At 37.6% G+C, this 23,996-nt stretch overlaps 1 long non-coding RNA gene across 3 annotated transcripts in view; it reads left to right on the top strand.

Annotated features, from left to right (window-relative positions):
* LOC111096043 overlaps nt 1-23,996 on the top strand; it is a 127,042-nt gene that overhangs the window by 62,186 nt on the left and 40,860 nt on the right. For all 3 annotated transcript variants that reach the window (XR_005360118.1, XR_005360119.1, XR_005360120.1), the window contains 2 exons: nt 10,967-11,074; nt 23,669-23,766. This is a non-coding gene — a long non-coding RNA (uncharacterized LOC111096043). The remainder of the gene's footprint in view (nt 1-10,966; nt 11,075-23,668; nt 23,767-23,996) is intronic.

The raw sequence follows: 23,996 nt of genomic DNA, 5'->3' as shown, positions 1-23,996 counted from the left end.
TAAAAAGGAGAAATAAAATCCATCTCAATGAAGAATATGTTTTAACATGATAGACAATCTTTAGTAGCTAAAGGAAGGAATCAAAAGATTATGTATTGTGTAAAAAAAAATCTTAACAAATAAGATGGAGGATGGAGATGTGGTGGTCAATAGACAATGAAAGGTTAAAAAACAAATTGTGATTCCTTCAAGTATCAAAACAAGTGGGCTTTCATAGTCTCTCTGATCCTACTTTTTGCTTCTGGGGAAGAAAAAATTGAAGAACATAGATCTGGCTGGTGGGGTAAACACAGAAACATGTTATCTGTTCTTGCTCTGGAGAGGTATCAAAAGTATTAATGGGACTTCTGTTTCAATAGTACCGCTAGGAATAGGGTTTCTCAACTTCAGCACTATTAACATTTTGGGCTGGATTATTTTTTTTTAAGATTTTATTTATTTACTCATGAGAGACACAGAGAGAGAGGCAGAGACACAGGCAGAGGGAGAAGTAGGCTCCATGCAGGGAGCTTGACGTGGGACTTAATCCCAGGTCTCCAGGATCACACCCTGGGCCGAAGGTGGTGCTAAACCTCTGAGCCACCTGGGCTGCCTATGTGCTGGATAATTCTTTGTTGGGAAGAGAGAAGAGGCAGGAAGGGGAATATCCTTTGCACTTTAGAATGTTTAGCACCATCTCTGGCCTCTACCCACTAGACACCAGTGGCATCCCCCAGTTGTGACAATTAAAACCTCTCTAGACATTGCCAAATGTCTCCTCAGGGACAAAATCACCCCTGGTTGAAACCACTGGACTAAAGGGAATAGTTCTCATTTTTACAAATGGGCTCAGCTATCCCATGTTGTGGAGACAATCTTTATTTGTACAATAAGACTCCTGTTTCTGATATGTACAAAACAGAGCAGACACTTCATGGTCTCTGATAATTGCCCATGGATTGACTAATGACTGGTTCTCCCATAGAACTCAGAGCTCAAGATACCTGTAATCAAGTCTAGAGGGAGATATGTTTCAAAAAGAATCAAGCATTTGATTGTTGACATATATTCCCAAAGAATCACCACCATGATTTTTTTGTTTGTTTGTTTTTGATATGACTATTATGACAAAAATAACTTTGAAGTTCCCAGTCTTCTATAGGAAACAGGCCAAGCCACAATGGAAAGCATACTTTTTGATACTCTTTTCAGATGTGGCAAAGAGGATAATGGGAGAAAGGGACCTCCAGAACCAAGGAGAACAATGAACTAGGAAGCTCCTCCAGGAAGCAGAACAAGAGCTCAAGAAAAGAACAGTCTCTACCCCTAGGGAACTTTATCATGTCACATCACAAAATTCTCAAAATTGTTGAGAATCAGTGACAGCTATATGATTTCCATCCCTTCCTTTTTAAATGGGAATATTTATTGTAGTACGCTGTCCTTCTTCTACCACTTTGTGAGCACAAGTAACTTGGCTTATAAGTTCACAAGAGTCTGGACCGAGAGGATCCAAATGAGATCCAGTGCTTTGAGTTTTGAAATGTGATTGGCTGAGACTTTGGAGTGTTTTCTTTAAAGAAAAGAGGAACGTATTTTGCATGTAAAAGAGGGAGCAAATATTTGTCACCAAAAGAAGAGGCAGATTTTATTACTCTTCTCAATTATTGTCTGCCCTTCCCTATGAAATGATTTTAAATACTACTCATTTTCATTTGATTTTCAGCACCATCTCTTTGATATTAGGCTTGGTCATAAGACTTTCTTTTGCCAATGAAATGTGGGTAGCAGTATAGCATACAACTTCTCAGGAGAAGTTTAGCCATTTTATGGTTCAATCATCACTTCTTTTCTTTGTTCATTATGTTCAACTGAAAGCATTGAGTAGGTTGAGTGGGTACCACCAACTCAGTTCAGAGATTTCAGTGGAGGGAATGATGGCCATGATCTTGATAATAAGGTCTTGCAGGTGAGGCTTTTAAAAAATCCATCTTGTTGCTCAGAGCATTTCTCAATTTCCTATTTTGCCAGTTGGAAATTAAAAATAATTGTATTTTTAATCCCATTTATAAGCCACCAAGTTCTTTCTTGGGCCCCATCTTTCTTGTATTACCTTGTTAAATGTAGAAAATAGAAACTAGGTCATACTAGTAACTTTCTGTTTCTTATCCTCTTCACCTGAATCAACAAATCAGTTAGGTACATGATCTGCCTTCCCTAGAGGAGCCAGACTTAAGCAATGCAATTTTTTAATTCAAAAACAGAGAAATAACAGAAAACGCATTTGATGAAATTCAGTACCTTTTCATGATAAGAACATTTAATAAACTGAGATTAAAAGAAAAATTCCTCAGCCTGAAAAAGGGCATCTATAAAATCCAAGACTAATATCATACTTAGTGGTGAAAGACTGAATGCTTTCCCCCTAAGATCGGGAACAAGACAAGGATGTCTGCTCTCACCACTTTTATTCAACATCATATTGGAGGTTCTATCCAGGGCCAATAGGTAAGAAAAAGAGACAAGAAGCACCTAGGTTGGAAAGGAAAAAAGTAAAACTATCATCATTTTCAAATGATATGATCTTGTATATAGAAAATCCTAAGCAATCCACAAAAGAGCAACTATTACAACTAGTAAACAAGTTCAACAGTGTTGCAAGATGCAAGATCAATATACAAAAATCAATTGTATTGATATACACTAGCAATGAAAAATCCAAAAATGAAATTACAAAAAAAATCCATTTATAATAACCCCTGAAGATTTATGTCAAATAGAACTCATTCTTTTCATCCATTGTTTGCCTTTTTTGTGGATCCCTCCAGTGCTGATTTAAAATGGTTTTACTTAAATAAGAATTTTGCTGGGTAGTTTGGGTTTGGGGATAGGGATGTTAACATGTATATGTATAATTTTGATGGAGGGTGATTATCCTAATGAAGAGTTTTTAACCTGTATCTTTACAAGTGGAAGGTTTATGTGCATACTTGATTTGTGAATTAAACCTCATATTTCCCTTTTGCAACTTCTAGAAATGGTTTACCCTAACATTTTGGAAGTCACTTTACTAATAGAAATTACTTTTTTAATCTTTTGTACTTTTTTTTTTATAATTCCACCTGATAGGGTTAATCATTCTGTCATCTGTACATCTGTACCTTGTACAAATTCCTATTTCTGCATATCTTCCACCATTTTGTAATTATTTATATATGTGTCTGCTTCTGACACCAGGGCTCTGAAAACAAAGATAGCATTTTAACTTTGCATCCCCAATACTTAGAACACATACAATGCATATTTGCCATCATAAGCTCCCACTTACATGGGATTTCTGTTTTTCACCTGCTTGAAGGCTGTCTTCCTGAAGTCTTCTGTCCTCCAAACTCTGCATGTCAGTCCGCTCAAATTACAGGTTGATATATAAACTAATACATGTCCTCTCCATGTATTATATCCATTTCCCTACCTCTAGACTTATCACTGACCATCATTTCACCATTGGTCATAATGAAAACAGCCCATGAGAGTTGTGTTAAATGTGTCTGGTAATGGGATTTTAAGCCACAGTATAAGAATCCTTGTCTGTGCACAAGATATTAAAGGTAAGAAGTAAAAATCTCTGTCCATCCTTTCACTCCCAGCTTCATCAATATTTCTTAGCCCCTTTAACTTAAAACAAAAGTGAATTGGAGAAGCTGAGATCTTCCATCTGCTGTTTAAGCACAGACTATGCATGTCTTTTCAGAGAGAGAGACAGCTGCCCTTGTATTTAGAATAAGGACAGAAAGAAGCCAGCATATAGCTCACGCTTGATGGATATTTATTGTTTAATATAGTCTAAAGAAACCTGCCCTATCACTAGTGTTTCTATCAACTGTGACTATCAGCCTATCAAATCAGACATCGTGATAATTGATTGAGATCTGGGTGGGATAGGAAGACATTCTTAATGGTTGATTGACTGAAAAATCCATCACTAAACAATACAGTCAACGTTATAGTCACAGCTTATATATTCTCTGATGAGAGTTTTTAATCCACAGAGCCATTGTTTTTCTAGAGGTTGACTTGAGGCTCACTGGTTTGATAGGTACTTTCTCATAGAGATGGTCTCAACTTGACCTGATGAGAGATGGAAGTTTTTAAAGACCGACACAGTTTCAGTCTGAAAGAAAGATCCATGAATATTAATTAACAGATCAGTGTCTTCCCATCAGTATATCTTTGTGAGAAAAGTCTTTGCCATTTATCTTGAGTAAAACCTTTGACACAGTGCTACTCAAAGCATAGACCAGTGCCAGTCTATGAACTGTTTGTTACTGGTTCATGATGAAATAAATACAAAAATTAAGAATGGGCATTTGGAAAAATTTTTTAACAGCTTGACAGCATAATTTTATGTCTGGGTAAAAAGTAGACCTGGTATTTTGTATTTCTTTTACATTTAACTTTTTTAGTATTAATTTTATCATGATTTATGAAAATATTAGTCTGTGATGGTTTGTATGTTTCTTTAAAAACTGGTCTTTACCACAGATAGTTTGGTAAACACTAATTAAAATACCATGTCTCATCTCTACTTCCTTGCTAGTCTTATTTGCTTTATTCTAATCTCTAGACTTTATATGATTTTATACTCACTGCCATTTTTTCTGATCATGCTAAACGTAGACTATCTTCTCCTCTTTAACCTGCTATCAGTAGGCATATTCAAGAAGTACCAGGACGCCTGGGTGGCTCAGTGGTTGAGCACTGCCTTCAGCTCCGGTCGTGGTCAGGGGTCCTGGGATCGAGTTTTGCATCAGGCTCCCTACAGGGAGCCTGCTTCTCCTTCTGCCTATGTCTCTGCCTCTCTCTGTGTCTCTCATGACTAAATAAATAAAATCTTTTTTAAAAAAAGTACCAGTAACACACCTTTGTTTAAAGCCCCTAGTATTTGGGGGTTCATTGTAGTCATGAAGTTTGAGGAAGCCCCTTGCTAATCACTTTAACAATGTATTTATCATTTAGATGGTAGAAGTTTGTCCCTGTTGCTTGGAACTTTGGCTCCTGGAATTATCAAGCTAGAATAGATTTTAGTAAATGAGTCTTTCTCTGACAGGTTCACAAAGACCAGGTGGCCCTCGGAATGCTGGAGAAGTTCATCTTAATCCACCATGCCCTTCCAGCATTACTAACCTCCACATCATCTCCGCACAATCTAATAAATGTCAGTCCTCCATGAGTATTATTTCAAGTGAACTGATATATCTTTCATTGTTATATTTCATTTGATTCTTGTGCTGAGCAGTCAACCTGTCTCCAGGAGAACTATGTTTAACTGATTATGTCTTAACCTATGACATCATATTTTTTAAAGAACATGATTTGAAGACATTGATATCTATTGCCGTTTACAGCTCCTTTTCATCCAGATTGATTATATGGTCATCACAGGGATATGAGTGATGGAATGGAGAGAGCAAGACTAGAATCAGGAAGACCAGTTAGGAGATTACTGCAGTAATCCAGGCAAGAAGTAATGAGGGACTGATCCAAAATAATGACAGTGTTAATGGAGAGAAAAGGATGAGTGTGAGAAATATTTAGGCATTAGAACAACAGGATTTGGTGACGAATTAGATGATGACTCCCAAATTTTTGGCTTAGGATAAGTATACGTAGTGAGAGACAGGAAGATAGGAAGAAGAACAAGTCTGGTAACATATGCAGAGAGGATGTGATGGATTCAGCTTTGAGTATTCTGAGTTCATGAGCACACCATCTGGGTAATTGGATATATGAGTCCGAAACTCAAGAGAACAATCTGGCTACAGATCCAGATTTTTGAACTCATGAACACGTAAGTAATTGAAGGCATAGAATTGAACACAGAGAACAGAGATATGTAATATTTTAAGGTGTCTTGGCCATTTCAATTTATTCAACTTCCTCTTAAAATTTAAGATTTTTCTAGTTATGGTTTCTCTATCTTCCCTATGATAGCATAGAATGATCTAGTTATGTCCTAATAGTTTGCACATGAGCATTATAGGATTCTATGAAAAGCGAAGCCCAAGAGAGAGATCAGTTAAACGTTTTCTAAACTTGGAACTCTGTCTTCCAATGTAGCCCAGATTATCCAACTCCTCTTTATCCATCTCATTAACAGACAATAAAAACACACAAATGTATGTATTAGAATTTTAGGTGTATCATCTGCCTGTTTGATTCAATTTAATCACCAATGACTCCCTAAGAAATATCATATAACTTATTTACATATGAGAAAATAGACTCAGAGAAAGCACAAGGATGACAAGTGATGAAAGTTGCCATACTTTAGCATTGTATCTCCAACTATCTGATAAACATCTGCTTTCGGACATTATATTTAGGACCCCACTCTATACCAGTCACTCCAACTGCTGATACCTCTGCCTGCCTCAACCAAATCAGGTATCCCCAAAACCAATTTTTGTGGTTCAAAAATTGGCTTTTGTGCTGTACCTCCTCCCCCCCTCCCATCACCTGAGACACAAAGAGCAAACACTTAATGGACACAGGAGACAGTCATGTTTCAAATGAAGGCCTTCTATCTTTTTTTTTTTTAATCTTACTAAAAGAGCATCAAGTAGGCTGGAAATATTTATCCTTTTTCATCCAGTAATCCTGTTTCTACAAAATCCTTCTAAGGAAATAGAGAGGCACCACAAAATTCATTCATGAGGGGTTTCTTTATATTTAACAAATATTTTTAGTGAGCATCTACCAGTGCCAGACACTATGCTATCCATAAGACAGTCTCTGCCCTCTAAGTGCTCCCAGTCCAAAGCATCATGAGGATGTGGTACCCACAGTGACAGATAATTTGACTGGGTATCATGAAAATAAGGAAGAGGAGGATCTCACCAGTCTGGCACAGAAAAGACTTCCTGGAGGAAGTGGTCCATAATGTTGAATTGGTTGTATGAATTAGACTTGGGAAGATGGGAAGTCAGGACATACTGGAAAGAAGCAACAACATAAGCCAAGTGGTAGGAAAAGAAACTACTTCAGGGTCTTTTGGGAATGGACAATTTGGAAATATCATATACCATGTTCTGGGGCCTACTTTTAATGTTACTCTGTATGTTAAAAGTACTACTAGTGTGTTCAGAGTGGCTCTAGTGTTTCTAGTGTTTCTCAAAGTGGCTCTAGTGGCTAGTGGCTCTAGTGTTTCTAGTGTTTCTCAAAGAAGTTTTAGGGGACTTTGTCAATAAGGACAGGAATGGGGCTGGGAATTGGTCCAAGCTCTGAACCCTAGCCTTTCACAACCTAAGTTCCCTGGGAAGTTTTACTTAAGATATTTAAAAGAAGGGTTCCACTGTTGAAAATTTGAAAATCTTTGATGGGAAACTATGAGAAATCTTTAAATAAGGGAATCACTAGAACAGATGTACATTTCAAGTAGATTACACTATTACACTGCCAACCTCAGGAGGATATTTCCCCCAGTATTTACTTATAACTGGAAACAACCTAAATGTCCAATAATAAGAGTGTGATAAAATAATAACAATAATAAATAGCTACCGTTTATTGAATGCTTATTGTGTGCAGGCACACTGCTAAGTATGTATATATATATATATATATATATATATATATATACACTCTACACCATTTAACCTTGATAGAAATCCCATGAGATGAGTATTATCAATATTTTGCGGATGTGAGAATGGAGGCTTAATGAGGTTGAGTGGCTGGTTTTACATCACTCAGCTGTTAAAGGGTGGGACTGGAATTCCATCCCAAATTTGTCTAACTCTTAAGGGCATGTGATTCTGCATCCTGAGCCATGATAAATCCACATGGAGGAATGTTATTCAACTCTTTGAAATTATTTTTTCAAAGACCATTTAATGATGTAGGGGTAATGTCTGTAGAATAATGTCAAATGAAAACAAAACTCAAGTATAAAAAATATATAGAACAGTTCCAAATTAATTAAACAATTAAAATGTTAAAAATATTTGTCACTGAGTGATAGGACTGTATGTAATTTTAACTTTTGTTGCTACAGCCTTCTTCCAAATTTTCTAGAATATGTTTCTTTAATCATTGAAAGCATAACAAAAAGTTTTGTATATATATTTAACTTATTCAAGCTGAATTGCTGTCATCAGTCATCCTCACTCTAGAGTCAAGAGGAAGGATCAGTTCTTTAATACATCTTTCAGAACAACAGTGCAAACTATCATGTGTGCAGGACATAAGAAAAATCAGTCTATGCTAATTACTAATCATATACCTTTGAAGTTAAATTTTCCGGATCTCAATTTCTTTGCCCAGAAAATGAGAAAGTTAGGCTAAGTAGTCTTTATAATTCTGAAAAACACTAAATTTTTAAGGATTTTTTTCTTTTTAATACAAATAAAACCGAGATAGGGGACATAAAAGAAATATATTAAATTTTTCTTGTTTTACTTAGATTTTCATGGGCATTTAAGGTGGATTTTTTGATTAGCTTGGCCACTGGTAATACGTTAATATGCTCGGGTGCATCCAACATCTGATCACTGCTTGATGCTTTCACAAAAATTTTTTTCATCTCATCTTCACTAAAGCCTTTTGAGGTGAGCCTTATACCCCTATTTTTGCTGATGTAGATCAGAGAGTTCAGGAACTCACAAAAGGTCTCTCATGATATGTTGTAGCAAGATTCAAACCTGAATGTTTCTTTATGAATTCTTAGAATATGGTTAGTTCAAATATAGAGCTATTTGTTTGCTTGTTTGTTTTGTCATTTCAACTGCATATTGTACTAGTTATTTAAAAAACAGTTTCTGTCCTCAAATATTTTGTACTCTAAAAGAGAGATAAGGTTCTTTTAAAGAAACAATTCTGAAATTAAAATTAAGAATGATATGTAATGGGGACAAATGGAGGCTTTCGGCAATGTCTCTGTATCCTTTAGTGAGAAGCAAACAAAAGGACATTATTATAAAATTGCAAATGGGGGCAGAAGCAGTCACTTGTCATTAGTGTCAGGGTCATTTTAATGAAAATTAACCCCAGAAATGCTTGACTAAGCAGTGGAAACCTAGGCATCATTTGGACCTTGACAGAACCAGAGCAGTTAAATCTTTCTTACCTGCATATAAGCTTAAGAGAATAAATCAGTCCAAAGCCACTGGCCATGCTAATTGCTCTAATTATTGTTGCAGGAAACACTAGATAATACCTAAGAGGTATCAAAAGATAGCCATAGCCCAGAATAATCTTGTAACCAAAGTATTCCCAGAGGAATATTCAGACAGTGCTCACAAAGCCTGCACCTGCCCAGTTGGATAATAAAGCATAAAAATATGTAGTTTGTCAGAGAGGAAGGATTCATAGCATAGGGTGTAGTCTCCTGCTGCAGAAATACAGCACTGATGGGAAGAAATTGGGTGGGGCATCTCAGAGAGTTGTTATTGGTAGCACAGAGACACTTTGGCTCCTGAAGACTTCTACTCCTGGTGTGTGAGTGTGTATATGCACATTCACATATGCACATGTATCTTCAGGTATAAGAACAAGTGTGGTGATTTGTTCATCTGTAATCCAGCCTTATTTCTTGAAATATGACTATTCACCTATTATTTATGGGCTATGCAAAGAGGATTATGTCTAAATAAGAGTTTCTAGGATTTTGTGAGGGGCTATCAACTTCTAAAATTCCCCACTGTCCTGAGATGAAAGTTGACCCACGGTGGTAAGCTTGATCACAGATGGTAAGTGAAAACAAGGTGTTTTGTGCATCATCAGCACTGATTTATCATCTGTGCATCATTTGATGCATGCTGAAGGGTGCATGGTTTATCCTGCTGGAACATTTCTTCTCCAGCAGGCCACCTTCTTCTAGGTAGTTACAGAAGTAACAACTGTGAAGTGCTCTAGTTCTCTGAGGAGTGCTGATATGTGGATAAAGTATGATAGATCAAAGAGCACTGAACCAGAAATTGGGGAAATGGCCTTAAGCTCTGCCCCTGTGAGTCACGAGAAAATTAATCTACAAGTGCCATTAATTCCCCATTATCAAAAGCAGAACTATGTGCTTATTTACACAAGTAACCCAGAACACATGATATAATGTGTCAAAGCACTCAAATTTCATTATATGTAAAGTGTAACAAAATTTAAGGAGCCTTTGCTATGTGCAAGGTACAGGTTCTGTGGGAGACACAAATAAGGCATGGTTCATATCTTTTGGGAGCTTGGAATCTAGTGAGGTGACAGACAAGCACACGTATTGCAACCAACTGAGGTGTAACAGACATTGTGATAATTGCTGTGAGAAAGTTTATTCAGTCATTCAATAAGTATTGGCAGGCACTGTGCAAACTCTAAAAGCAAATTACTTCTCTCTGAGGGAGGAAGTAGGCAGTCATAAAGCTTTATTGAAATGAGCATTTGGAGTGGGCTTTGAAGAAGAGGTTAAAATTTGCTAGGCAGAGATAAATTGAGGTAGGTATGTCTGAAGTGATGGAGGGGTAAAGGCATGGGAAATATACAGTGTGTGCTTGGGCAGTAGTGAGCAATCTGGTTGGGCAAGAGTCAAAAATATGTAATTAGAAAGGAGGAATTGGTGAGAATTACATGGGAAAAGATCATTTGCAGCCACATTCAAGTTGGCCAAATTGAGAAACTTGAACTTTATCCTGTAGATATCAAAGGCTTGGGGCAGAGGAGTAATGTGATTACACCTATGCTGTAGGACAAGTCTGTCAGTGCAGTGAGGAGAGGAGACTCAGTAGGAGACCTCTGTAAGAGCCCAGGCAAGACAGAACCAACCTTTTTCAGAAGAGGATGGGGGCAAGAGATGGATGTACAAGATATGAAGGACATAGAAGCCACAGAAAGTGGCACCTCTTTGGTTATGGGGCCAAGTGGAGGAGAGAGTTGAAGATGATCCTTTCCACATGTTGCCATCAGCAGCCCAGCCCTTGGCAAATTATTGGCTTTATTTTCACAGCTTTGGAGACTTCAGCACCCCATCCTCTGCTGTCAGAGCCATGTGCACTTATTTCCTTTCCACTGTCAAAGTCTGTCATCTGGAAGGGTATGAAATTCATCCTGTCTGGTAAGAACTACAATGTTACCCTTCCCAGGTATTTCCCCTTCAACAGATTTCTAAGCTTTAAGGTAGAGATAGAAACTTTTTTAAAGGAAATTTAGAATATTAGCTAAAAATTTTCCAGTATGTTTTTCTTCGTATATTATATGCCTTCCAAAATAAGCTTTGAAGCTTTAAGAGGTAACTTCTGTAACCCCATCCTCTCTCTAATGGTTTTCCTACTGCCTTCTGGCCATCTGGAAGCCCTCTCTTGGCATGTTTTTTGTAGGTTTACTCTTTCCTTTTCTGTCCAGGATATTCATCAGGTCCTGCTTACAGGTCCTTAACTACAGGTCTGTTGGCCCCTACTTATGATTTGGGCTAGTGACTTACTAATGAGGAAGTATTTTATTCTCAAACTTCAAATATTTCAAACTTTGCCTTGGTTCAGCCTTATTAGTAAGAGTGATATTCAAAATACTGAATAACTCCTTAAAGCCCAATCACTGACTAGTTATAAGGACCACCAATAGCAAACAACTGTTAGGGCCAAATGGGAATATCCAGCTGAGTTTCAGCTTGGATATGGGCATCTTCTGGGTTTTTACAGTCCTAAAAATAAGTATAGGCCAACAGATCTGTAGTTAAGACTTCCACCCAGTCTTTTGAAAATTAGGTTAAAACAAAGTGAAAAAAAGACTACAATCCACTTCACTACCACTGAATTTTCAAAGGCTACAAAAGGATCCATAACTATATCCTAGGCAAGGTAAGAAGGAGATGTGAAAATCCTGTGATGTGATACACCTCCTCAACCTGAATGCTTCTCCTTTGTACATGGGGTTTTCCCCTAGTGCCTCTGAGATGCTCTGGAGGAAAGGAAGTTAAGTGCTACCTGTTCCTTGCCTTGCTGCATGCCACTCCCACTCATAGCCCAGGTAGCCAGACCCTTGGCTCAGGGAGGCTGTGTGTCATTGTAGGCTGGCCTGCATCTCATTATCCACTCAAGATGACTCACTACCTCTTCTATTTGAAAGATCCAAATAACTTTAAATACTACCCCTCAGGCTGCATCTGTCCCCAGAAATGAAGTTTTGATTAAATTCCTACTCCTCCTTTAAGAGCCACCTTAAATGTCACCTCTAAATAATAATGGCTGACATTTACTCACTGCTTACTCTGAACAAGCACTTTGCTAAAGGCTTCTAATGGATTTTCTCCTTTCATCCTCCAAATACCTCTGAGGTAAGTACTAGTATTATCCCCATACTACAGATGTGGAAAGTGAGAGGTTAAGTAATTTACCCAAGGTCTTGCTAACTAGTAAGCAGGAGAGCCAGTAGTCCAATGTCTGTGTCCTCACTGCTGGTATATAGTAAGCATTTAATAAATGACCCGAATGATGGACACAGTCTCTGCCTCCTTTTGCATAGTGTTCTGATCATGTCCTTTACAACAGCTCACACATTTACCGGGATTTATCCAGTGCCTATCCTTCTAAACTCAACAAGGCCACCATTATATCCTTCCAGACCTGGTACTGTGCATGACACATTGTGGGTCTGCAATATATATTTGCAGAAGTAGAATATAAAGGAGAATGGAAGAGAAGAACAAAAAGGCTTTCTAGTTTGGGGTCTGAAAAACACAGTGACCCAATATATACTTTTGAATTAATAGAAGCTGTGTCACTGAGAGCTGCAGTGTTCTTAGATCAAAACATCAGGATTGCAATCCCAACTCTGCCATTTACTGGCCAAGCAACTCCTATGCAACTGGCCAAGCAACTCCCATCCATTTCCTTTGAGTCTCAGTGTCCACATCTTATAAAATGATTCTCCTTTTTGGAGATACTCAGGTTCCAGGGGATCACACAGGTGAATGAGGCCAGCAGAGTGCCTGCTACTCAGTCACTGTTGGTTGTGTTGTTAAGAGATACACAGAAGGGATTGACATATTTCACATCACATAAAGGAACAGGTAGTCATCACTGATACATAACATACTGCAGGAAACCAATAACTGTTTTTGAGTGATTAGGCCAAACGGCTGTATGTCTAAACATTAAAATATGATACATGCAAGTATCATCAGAAACATCTATTTTATGTCTCGATGCCATCTTCACGGAGATGTAGATCTGTTTATATTTCTAATGCAAATGCATTGTGCTATTCCTGGCCGGAACAGTTCAAATGTCTCTTATTTTGTCGCCCCCGCCCTTCCTGCCTCCCCAGCCTATGTATTCCTTCCCTACGCTCTCCCTCCAACACCCTTCATCTGCCTGTCACTTTTCAAAGACAAGCTCCTCAGAATGAAATCTCTGCTTTCTTTGTTTTCCTGGTTTCCATTTTGTATCCTAAAATATTCACTTCAAGTTCCGCTTGACAGACGTCCCTAATCTAATCTCCACGTCTGCTTTCTAATTTTCACAGTCAGGATAAAACAAATAGGTTGGAGTTAATTGCCGGAGCAGCGGGCCGGAGCTCTGAGCTGTGATTTATGAGCTGAGTGCAGGCGCTCTGCAACACATTTTTCTTAATTTATTTTTAATGAGTCTCTCAATTAATTTTCTTGGAAACATCTTAATGATGTTGGAGGCGGGTGTTAATGAGGTCTGCACCAGCTCCTAATTTTGCATATTTTAAAGGGCCTAATGTCATCTTGCACCCTTTCTTTCCATTTTAAGAAGAGTTGAGAGAGGAGGGAAATTATTGTTGAATAGAGAATTTTCACTCTTCATGCCTCAGTCTTTGCTTAACCTTTCAGACTTTATGGGCTTGTGGTGTGTCTCAGAGCAATCGCATACTTCCTGCCACCTTCCTCCACCTTCTCTCAGCTCCCTGAGTCTGAGAAGCTGCTGCTAGATGGGGAGAAAAGACCCACTTCCCAGAAACTGTGAGTTCTGGGGAGCAGTTAGTAGCCCTGAGGAAAGATGTCCAGAAAGTCTCTTGCTAGGTGGCCTAACCTTTCCCAAAGCAGTCAGTGAATAGGAGAAAATACCAGTGGAAGAAATAACTCCAGGGGTGTCTTAGCATCTGGGCATTTGTTCAGAGACCCTACTCCCCTCAATGTCTCTACAGATTCAGGACAAAGTGCTAGAGTACAGTCTCTGAGCCCTCTCTGAGGCTTTTCAATTTCAAAGTCCTTATTGGTCTTCATTCTGTATTTGCTGGTTCGAGCTTATTTTCCTGATTAAATAGTCATTAAATGCTTATGATAGAAAATTTGGGAAATGCAAAAGAATGGATCAAATAAGGGAAAACCAGTTTCTAGTGCCTGAAAACAGCCACTATTAAAATTATGGTATTTTCTTCTAGACATTGTTGATTTTCTACTCATGGGCTTTTGGTTTTATTTTTACAGTTGTGATGATACCAAATATCATTTTTTCTCATTTAATATTATCACATAAGTAACAAACTTCTTTCAAACATTTTTAATGGCTGTTTAATATTCCATCTAACATATTTGTCATAATTTACTGAACCATTACATTCTAGCTGAGTATCTAAGCTAATTCTCAAACTAATCACACAAACACTATTGTGATGAACATCTTTGCACAGAAAGCTTTTTTTTAATTAGGGAAAATAAATAAATAAATAAATAAATAAATAAATAACTAACTATTTCCTTTGGAATAGCCTGAGGAATTACTGATTTAAAGAGTATAATCAGGGATGCCTGGAGGGCTGAGCAGTTGAGTGTCTGCCTTTGGTTCAGGATGTGATCCCGGATTCCCGGGTTCGAGTCCTGCATCGGGCTCCCTGCATGGAGCCTGCTTCCCCTCTGCCTGTGTCTTGGCCTCTCTCTCTCTCTCTGTGTCTCTCATGAATAAATAAATAAAAACCTTAAAAAAAAGAGTATAATCATTTTTAAGGCTCTCAATATAGATTTCCAAGTTACTTTCCAAAGAGTTATTCCAGTTTACTTCCAACAGTACTACATGAGTACATCTATTTATTCAATCTTACATTACCATGGAGTGGTACAATTTTAAAAAGTCTTAGCTAATCTGGCAGATTTGAATCCATTTAATTCTCCTACTAAGTCCCCTCTTTGGGTAAGGTTCCAGTGAAACCAAAGGCTGCTTTTATTAGGGAACTTCCTGAACCATGTACTTGATGTGGCTAAGACCCAGGTTCTTCTCTTGGCAGAGACTCAACAAAATGTGTATTAAAATTGACTTATCCTCAAAATGGAAAGTTAAGTATCCTATTTCCTTTTTTTTTTTTTTTTATTTATTCATGAGAGAGAGAGAGAGAGAGAGAGAGGCAGAGACACAGGCAAAGGGAGAAGCAGGCGCCATGCAGGGAGCCCAATGTGGGACTCGATCTCAGGTCTCCAGGACCACACCCTAGGCTGAACATGGAGCTAAACTGTTGAGCCACCCGTGCTGTCCTGTATCCTATTTCCTATTTCCCTGAGTGTCCTGTTTCCATCTGGATCTTCCCAATGACCTCTCCAGCTCAGTGTCTCCAAAACTGAGTGCATGTCTCCACACCTCACCTTTGCCATCTTGAGTAAAATTGCCCCCATTGACCAGTCCCCCACAGACTCCAGACATGAGAGTGCAGCTCTGTCCTCATGGCCCCCAACACATGCACTCTCAGTCAGTCAGCAAGTCCTGTGGTGTATTTCCCCCAAGCTTCATGGCTGCCTCTTTTTTTTTTTTTTTTTGCCTCTTCTGTTCCATTCCCACAGTCCTGTGTCAGAGCCCTGTCTCTCACCTAGACTAGTGCAAAATTCTCCCAGTTGTCGTCGGCCTACAATCCTCCATCTGTCCTTTAGTTCTTTAAAGTGCCAGGGCACTATCTTTCTAACACAAGCAAAAACCCCACAGTGATTCCCTCCTTGTATACAAAGTTTAGTCCAAAATCCTTAGTATGCCATTCATACAATTTGACCCCCTAGTACATTACTCATTTTTCAAATATGCCGTGTACTCTGTTCAAGCCATTTGTTAAGCTTAGGATGACCTTTTCCCCACTCTTATATAGCAATTCCATGCCACTTCCTCCACGAAAGCTTATTCACCACTATGGCTTCTGCTTGGCGCCTAAGTCACACATGGTAGGTCCCTAGTGAACATCGGGTGTGGGGATAAGACATCTGTAGAAATGTGTTTCCTTCAAAACTGTTACCTACTGTGCTTTCTGAATTGTTTTACACTTCAAGTCAGATGTTTATATTTGAAATTTTAAAGAACTCTTCAACCTGGGGGTTAGATATTTACATTAAAATTTTTTAAAGAACATTTCAGCCTGGGAGAAAATAGTGTTTCAAGGCATTTATGTTTTCTGGTAGACTCCTTTGATTTATTGTTGGACATTTCTTAATTTCTGTTTAAGTATCTTTTGAGTGTGTTTCCCACTGATTCCTTGTGCTTAGTTTAAGTGTTGTCAGAATATTCCCTGAGAAAAGACCACAGATTCTAGCTTTAGGGATAATTAGTTCAGATAAGATTCTGTACACAGATGCAGACCTTAATATCTAGTGGCCTTAACAGTTAAAACAGTATCTTTCAAGTATTATGTTAAAGCTGAAGGATGTTTTTTTAATGCTTTCTGACAAATAGCAATAATTTACCTACAACCATGAGATTCTGGTCTTTGACCCCAAATATTTGTCAAATAAATTGGTAAACTATAAGTGAAGCTCTGACATCAGTAACATTGCTTTTGGGACACCTGGGTGGCTCAGCAGTTGAGCAGCTGCCTTCGGCTCAGGTCATGATCCCAGGACCTGGGATCGAGTCCCACATTGGGCTCCTGCGAAGAGCCTGCTTCTCCCTCTGCCTGTGTCTCTGCCTCTCTCTCTCTCTCTCTCTCTCTCTGTGTGTGTCTCATGAATAAATAAATGAATCTTTAAAAAAAAAAAGAAACATTGCTTTTGAGATACCTTTAAAGCCTTATATAGGCTTTATATACAGGGAGAGAACAGAGCTCACCAGTGGATGAAAACAAAGATGAGCAGGCAATATTAATCATTTTAGATATGATGTTGAAGATGGTTTGACATTGAATCTGTTATTATAACATTGCTATTATTCCTCATATTGACCTTTATATCTGAGTTATTTTTAATACTATATAATTATATAAATCACTCATTTTATTTTTAATGTTTAAGATTTTCTAGCAGTAGGTTTTGTTATAACAAACAATCTCAAATTTCAGACACTTGACACAACAAGCACTTATATTTTGCTCACATAATGTTTAAGGTAGATATTTTTAGTAGGAAGACACTTTTAGGCATATCCTTAGTGACTCAAAGATCCAGGTTCTGCTGTCCCCTAAGGCATTCTTGGAGTCCTTCACTGGGTCCTCTGCATTGAGTTGGCCAATGAGTGAAGAGAGGGTATATAAAGGTTATGCTGCACATTTCAGAAGTCTGGTGTGTAAGTGGCATACCTCATCCCTGTGGTGTGCTGGAGCCAGCTCATGACAGTTCTCAAGAGCTACCTATTAAATTTTTTGGCATTTTGCAAGTTGTTTATTAAACACATTATTAAAAATGAAATTATATAAACAAATAAAAATTAAACTTCTTATTACATTTTACTATCATTTATGCTTGAGATTATTTATGTCCTTTGTATCTCTAAGTGGGAAATGCTATAGAATACTATAGAATGGTTAATCTCTTCCTGACTCCATGTTCAATGCCATCATGTTGGGTGTTTGAAATAGACAATAGTAGGGATATTTATATCATAGAAATTGGCAAACACTATAAATCAGGGTTTATACTATTTTGTTGATTATCTAGAGACTTTTAGAAGTTATAAAGAAAGTATTAAAAATCCAGATTAATTAAAAGCATGCTGTATCTGTAGTCATTACATTGTGAACAGCACAAAATATCAAGGAAATATTCTTCTAGTATTTGATAACCATTAACTGACTCAGCCAAGAAGTTACCCACATTACTGATGAACAATTCTGACATATGTCTTCATTATTTCACTTACTCAATAATGTGAAAGAAAATATCAACGAATATTCATGTTGGAAGTGTATTCATTCATCAATTGTAACCATAGGTTGGCTACAATACAAGGGTTCAGTAAAAATCAACAAAAGCGTTGAGAGAATCATTTGGCTGTATGGAAATTACAATAGAGTATTGCATAATTTTTATGCATAATGTAATTGTTATATTATTAGTGGTAAATAATATGCTATACATTCTTTATATCAGCAAATTTATAATAAACTCAAGTACCTATGGACATACTGTTTTATGGAGAGCCCGTTGTTAAACATTTACCACTGCCTCTACCTATGTTCTGTTGGCCAGAACTCAATCACATGGTTTCATCTAGATGCAAGGATTGCAGAGTAATGTCCAGGAAGGAGAGAACTGGATATTTATAAGCACTAGCAGTCTCTTTCACAGTCTATTCTCTGGACAGCAAATATCAATTCTTTTCTTCTTCCTGCCTGGAGAACATACTTACCCTAGGAGGACAACCCAAATTTCCATCCAATAACCATTCTAGTTCAAAGTCCAGGATCTTTCGATCATACACAAATTTCTCTATCAGGTCAGATGTAACTCTTCTTGGCCTGGCAACCAAGGAACTAAAAGAATTTATTTTCTCTCCCTACCTTCTAGTCACGCACTATATATACTGTAGTGAAGCAGGGGCAAGAACTGTAATTAAATATTCCCTGTCAGAAAAGGAACAAAAAGAGGTATGCTACAGTTGCTCATTCTTAACAAATGCTAGAATCTTTTTTAAAAAAGATTTGATTGATTGATTGATTGATTGATTGATTCATGAGAGACACATAGAGAGAGAGAGGCAGAGACACAGACAGAGGGAGAAGCAGGCTCCATGCAGCAAGCCCAACGTAAGACTCAATCCCAGGTCCCCAGGATCACACCCTGGGCCAAAGTCGACGCTAAACCTCTGAGCCACCTGGGCTGCCCCAAATGCTAGAATCTTATGGGTTGGCATAAAACACCCTTATGGGAAGAAATCTCTTGGTCTATAGGGCACTGCTTTCTGCTTATGCTGGGAAACCTAAGGGTGTTTTATGTCTCAAGCAGATAAAGACTTCTTTAATCTAGGCTCATGGTTTCTTTAACAGTAAAATTCTTTTAAAAACTAATAAAGGCTTTCTAGTCTGTTTGCTTCCCAGTCACTTGCATGAGCCAATAATTACAATCAACATTAGAGATGATTTTCCTAGAGATGATTTTCAACCCTGCCTCTTTTTTTTTTTTTTTCTTTTTTGTCCTCATGCCAATCTTTCTCAATTTAATGGCAACTGGCTTAAGGCCATCTGGAACCTCCAATGGGAAGATTAGACCTTCAATCTGGTCTTTGCCACAATCTGTGTTGCACTGAGAGGTTTCACCAGGCCTTTGTCATGTATTCTCTCCTGTTTGGGATCTAGAAGCTGTGGAGCTTTTTCAACTCTTTGACTTTGCAAATGTCTGGACTCTTTTTATCCCATTGATTTTTGCTTTAGAGATCAACTGATTCTCTCCTGGGTTCATCTCCTTTTTATAATAATAGCTTAGCAAAGGCAACCAATAAAAATCAAAACACATTACAAATAGTCTGTCTTCTAGACTCTTCCTCTAGAGCTACTGGTTTAGGAGAACTTATGACTACTAAGTTGCCACAAGTGACAGTTTTTATCATGTTTTACCACTACACACCATGAGTTTCATCTTTCTAGTCATTGTTAACAGCATCCTTGCCACTCACTGCCTGACCACTAAGCCATTGCCACATGCTTTAGTTTTTTATCAGGGCAGCAGCTCACTTGAAGGTACTAACTTCTGAATTAGTCAAAATAGGGCAAGCTAAACTATAAAATATCCTAGCAGCTTAACAGTACAACTGTTTCTGCCTAATGGAAAGTTCATGCAGATTTTTGTAATAGGGCATCTCTCCTCCAGGTTCTGATTCTGAGATACCTGTTCTTCAACCTGGTGGCTCCATGTCCCCTGAGATTCCTTGGGAATCCTCAGGCCTGGATACTCTGCACTCTGCTGACAAAAAAAAAAAAAAAAAAAAGAGTGTGGAAGACACTGTGGGGTATTTTAGGGGCCAGGCTTTCAAGAGGTATATATAAATCAGTTCCTCACGCACTCCAAGGCCACTCAATTACATGGGTCTACCTAGATGTGAGGGAATTTATGTGCTTTGGTTGTATACAAAGGAAGAAAAGAGAAAAACAGAGGAAGAAAAAAATAAAGAAAAAATAATTATTATCTTTATCCTCTTCCTGATCAAAACAAAGATCTTAAGATGCCTTAACTGCCTTTCTACCTTCTTCCACCCATCTTGCCTGTTAGGACTTCTTGGCATTTTAGTTTTACCATCCTTTTTTTAAAAGCTAAATGAGGTGTTTTTGTTTATCGGTTGGTTGGTTGATTTTTGTTTTTGTTTTTGTTTTGTTTAAATAGTATTTATTTAGTTTACCGACATGTTTGACTATTTTTTGCTCACTCACTGCTGCTTCCTGCATCTTCCTCTCTTCAAGTTGAATCTATCTTCTTGAACCAATTTTATTTGTTCTTTCGGCAAGAGTCTAAGATAAATAAACTCTTACTCTTTGTATGTCGGAAATATCTTTATATCACCTTGCTTTTTGAATAATAATTACTTGGGTAGAAAATTCATGGTTGTCAATTATTATCCCTAAGCATTTTGGTGGTTGTCCTATTATGTTCAATTTTTTAGCTGTTTCTTCTGATAGTTACCATTTTTATAGATAATGTATTTAACGTTACTTTGTACTTGCAATGTTAGAAATTAACCAGGGATACCTGGGTGACTCAGTTGATTAAGAATCCAACTCTTGATTTTGGCTCAGGTCATGATCTCAGGGTCTTGATACCAAGCCCCATGTCAGGCTCTGTGCTGGGCATGGAGCCTGCTTATGATTCTCTCCCTCCCTCTCTCTGTGCCCCTCCCCTCCTTTCTAAAAAAGAAAAACAAAGAAAGAAAGAAATTAACCAGATACTTCATATTATGATAAATAAGAATTAAGTTCTCTTATTAAACCTTATGTTACTCCTATTTTTAATTAAATATTTAATATTTACTACAGTGTGCTTATGTTAATACTGTTCACTCTTAAGCCCAGTAGTAAACTATGATTACATTTAAATTGAACTATGATTCAAGTACAAGTGCAACTTTGGGATTTTCTGATAATTTCTATTTGCTATTCATTTATATGCAACGTTTGCTGCTTACTTATCATTGATTGACCTTTTCCCTCAAATGCTGCATATTAGGTTTGCATTCAATTCCCTTGTATTAGTATCTATGGTTGTGTAACAAATTGCCTCAAAACTTTGTGGCTTAACACAAGCAATTTATTATCTCAAATTTCTGTGGGAAAGGAATCAGACTTGAATTAGTTGGGTCTTTTGACTCAGGATTACTCAAAAGGTTGCAACTAAGATGTCAGCCAGGACTGATGACTATCTCAAAGCTCAATTAGGAGATGATCTGTTTCCAAACTCATTCAAGTGGTTGTTAGCAGGATTCAGTTCCTTCTGGGCTTTGTCAAGGACCATTCCTCAGTTTCTTGCCAGACATTCTCCACTGGGCAGCTCACAACATGGCAGCTGGCTTTCATCAGAGCAAGAGATGGAGACTAAGATGGAAGCCAGAATCTTTTTATACTCTCATAATGGAAGTAACATCCCCTCACTTTTACCATATTCTTTTTATTAGAAGCACATTACTAGGTCCAGCCCATCCTAAGAGGAAAGAGTTTTGCAAGGGCATGACCACCAGAAGTCTAAGATCATTAAAAATCATTTTAGAAGCTACCTACCACACTCTTATTTTTTTCCTAGAGTTCTCTTTCCCCTTTGTGTTCTCTCTAGACCAGTTAATCTCTAGTCCTGCCCTCAGTCAACATTCTGAAAGTTCCCTTTATCAGTTTCCTGCATTGGATCTTTGTTTCCTGGATCCGACCATCTCCTTTCTTGGTTTGCTTTCTCTTATTTTAGGAGAACATATCTGTAACTACTGCCCCCTAACAAAGGCACTTGGAAGGTAAATTTTCTATGTCTGTTCATGTGTGAAATATGTTAGTATTAATAATTCTTAGTACTTGGCCAGATACAGAGTTCAAGGTTAAAAGTCAGGATCTGTAAGACCTTACTTTTTTTCTTCTAGCATCAGTGTAGCTGTTGAGGAGTCTTTTCTCTCACTTCTCTGTAAGTGACCAGTTTTTTTATCCTCTATGGAGACTTTCCAGATCTTCTCTTTCTCCCTGATATTCTGGAATTTCAGTGATGTTCTTTGGTAAAGGCCTCATCTTCTTTATTGTTCTGAATACGTACCTTTCCAAACTGAGACTCAAGTCCTTCAGTTTGGAGAACTGTCCCTGTATAATTTCTTCGGTAAGTTCCTCTTTCTGTTTTATCTATTCTTTTTTTCTAGAATTCTTGTTCTATTCTAGTTGGCCTTCGAGATCAGGGGTCAGAAAATGTTTTCTGTAGAGGGTCAGATAGTAAATATTTTAGGCTTTGGGCACCATATATATCCTCTGTCACATATTCTTCTCTCGATAGATAGATAGATAGATAGATAGATAGATAGATAGATAGATAGATAGATAATAGATACACAGACATACACACACATACACAATCTTTTACAAATTTAAAAAGCATTCTCAGATTAAAGGACATACAAAAACGTGCTATGGGCTATATTTGGCCCATGGACCATTAATTGCCAACCTCTTCTAGATAGACACAGCCTATGTTTCTTATCTGCTCTTTCATGCTTTCCATCACTTCTTGCTATAATTTCTGGGTGATTTTCTTGATGTTATATTCCAACTCTACACCATATTTTTTTATTTATTTTTAAACTCCAAGAACACTTTCATATTCTGCAAATGCTCCCTTTTATAATAACATCTTCTCTACAGATATAAACTAGAGGCTGTTTGTTTTTAAAATGTTTTTCTGTTCCCCACCTTATCTCTATTTCTTTCATGTTCATGCTTTCTATTTGTCTATTTTTGTGCCTCTATTCCCTTTAGGGGTTTTCCTGAAAAAAAAAAAAAATCCTTGCCTGTCTCTCCTATTGAAATGTGACGTTCTAAACAGGGGGGAATTTATTTAGGAGTGGGAGCAGGGCTTGCCAACTAATGGACTTCAGTTTAGGGTTACCAGATAGAGAATGCTAGAGGGGAAATCTAATCCCTAGGGCCATTTAGTTTATCCAGAGAATGCACTTGTGATCTCCTGCCTGGAGGAGGAGATATGTTGCTGCTGGTGTTCTGTGCATTGAGACTAGGGACTAGGAAGAAAGTTAATTATTCCTCATTGATTTTACCCAGTACCTGTGCCTAAATCCAGAGCCCTTTATCCATATCACCCTCTAAATTAACTTTAGACTGTGGCCTCTTTTATTTGCTAAATGAGTCATCTCATTTAGTCATCTGCCTCTAAATTCCAAAAATCATTTAACTTTCTTACTTCTTTCATTCTCTTTCTATAGTGCATTTTTATGTTTTTAAAAATTCCTCTACAATAATTTTAATAAGGTCTCAGATGTAAGCAGAGATAAACACACATAGTTAATCTACCTTATTTAATCTATCTGTCTTATTTTAGGATTTTAAGACACTTTGGATGAATGGAATGTCATTTTCTGAGATCTGGAAGCCCGAGAACTCTTTAACATAAGAGATCTGAGTGTGGATATCCACCAGGTAAAAGTGGTTCCTCAACGCCAGGCTTTACCATATCAAATGATAAGAATACAAAATATTTTCACTTACCCCTCAGACTGTTATGAGCAGAAAATACTGTTTGTGACCTAATTTTTCTGCTTTATACCTGAATCTTCTATAGTCCACTTCTGTAACATAGGTTGATATTCACATGTACTTTTGATCCCACATTTAATATTAAAGCAAGTGAATATTTCTTCATTGAGTTT

This window comes from Canis lupus, chromosome 5 (genome assembly GCF_011100685.1).
Source record: "Canis lupus familiaris isolate Mischka breed German Shepherd chromosome 5, alternate assembly UU_Cfam_GSD_1.0, whole genome shotgun sequence".
Taxonomy (NCBI): domain Eukaryota; kingdom Metazoa; phylum Chordata; class Mammalia; order Carnivora; family Canidae; genus Canis; species Canis lupus.
The sequence above is the reverse complement of the archived record's forward strand: the minus strand, read 5'-3'. Positions and strand labels throughout refer to the sequence as shown.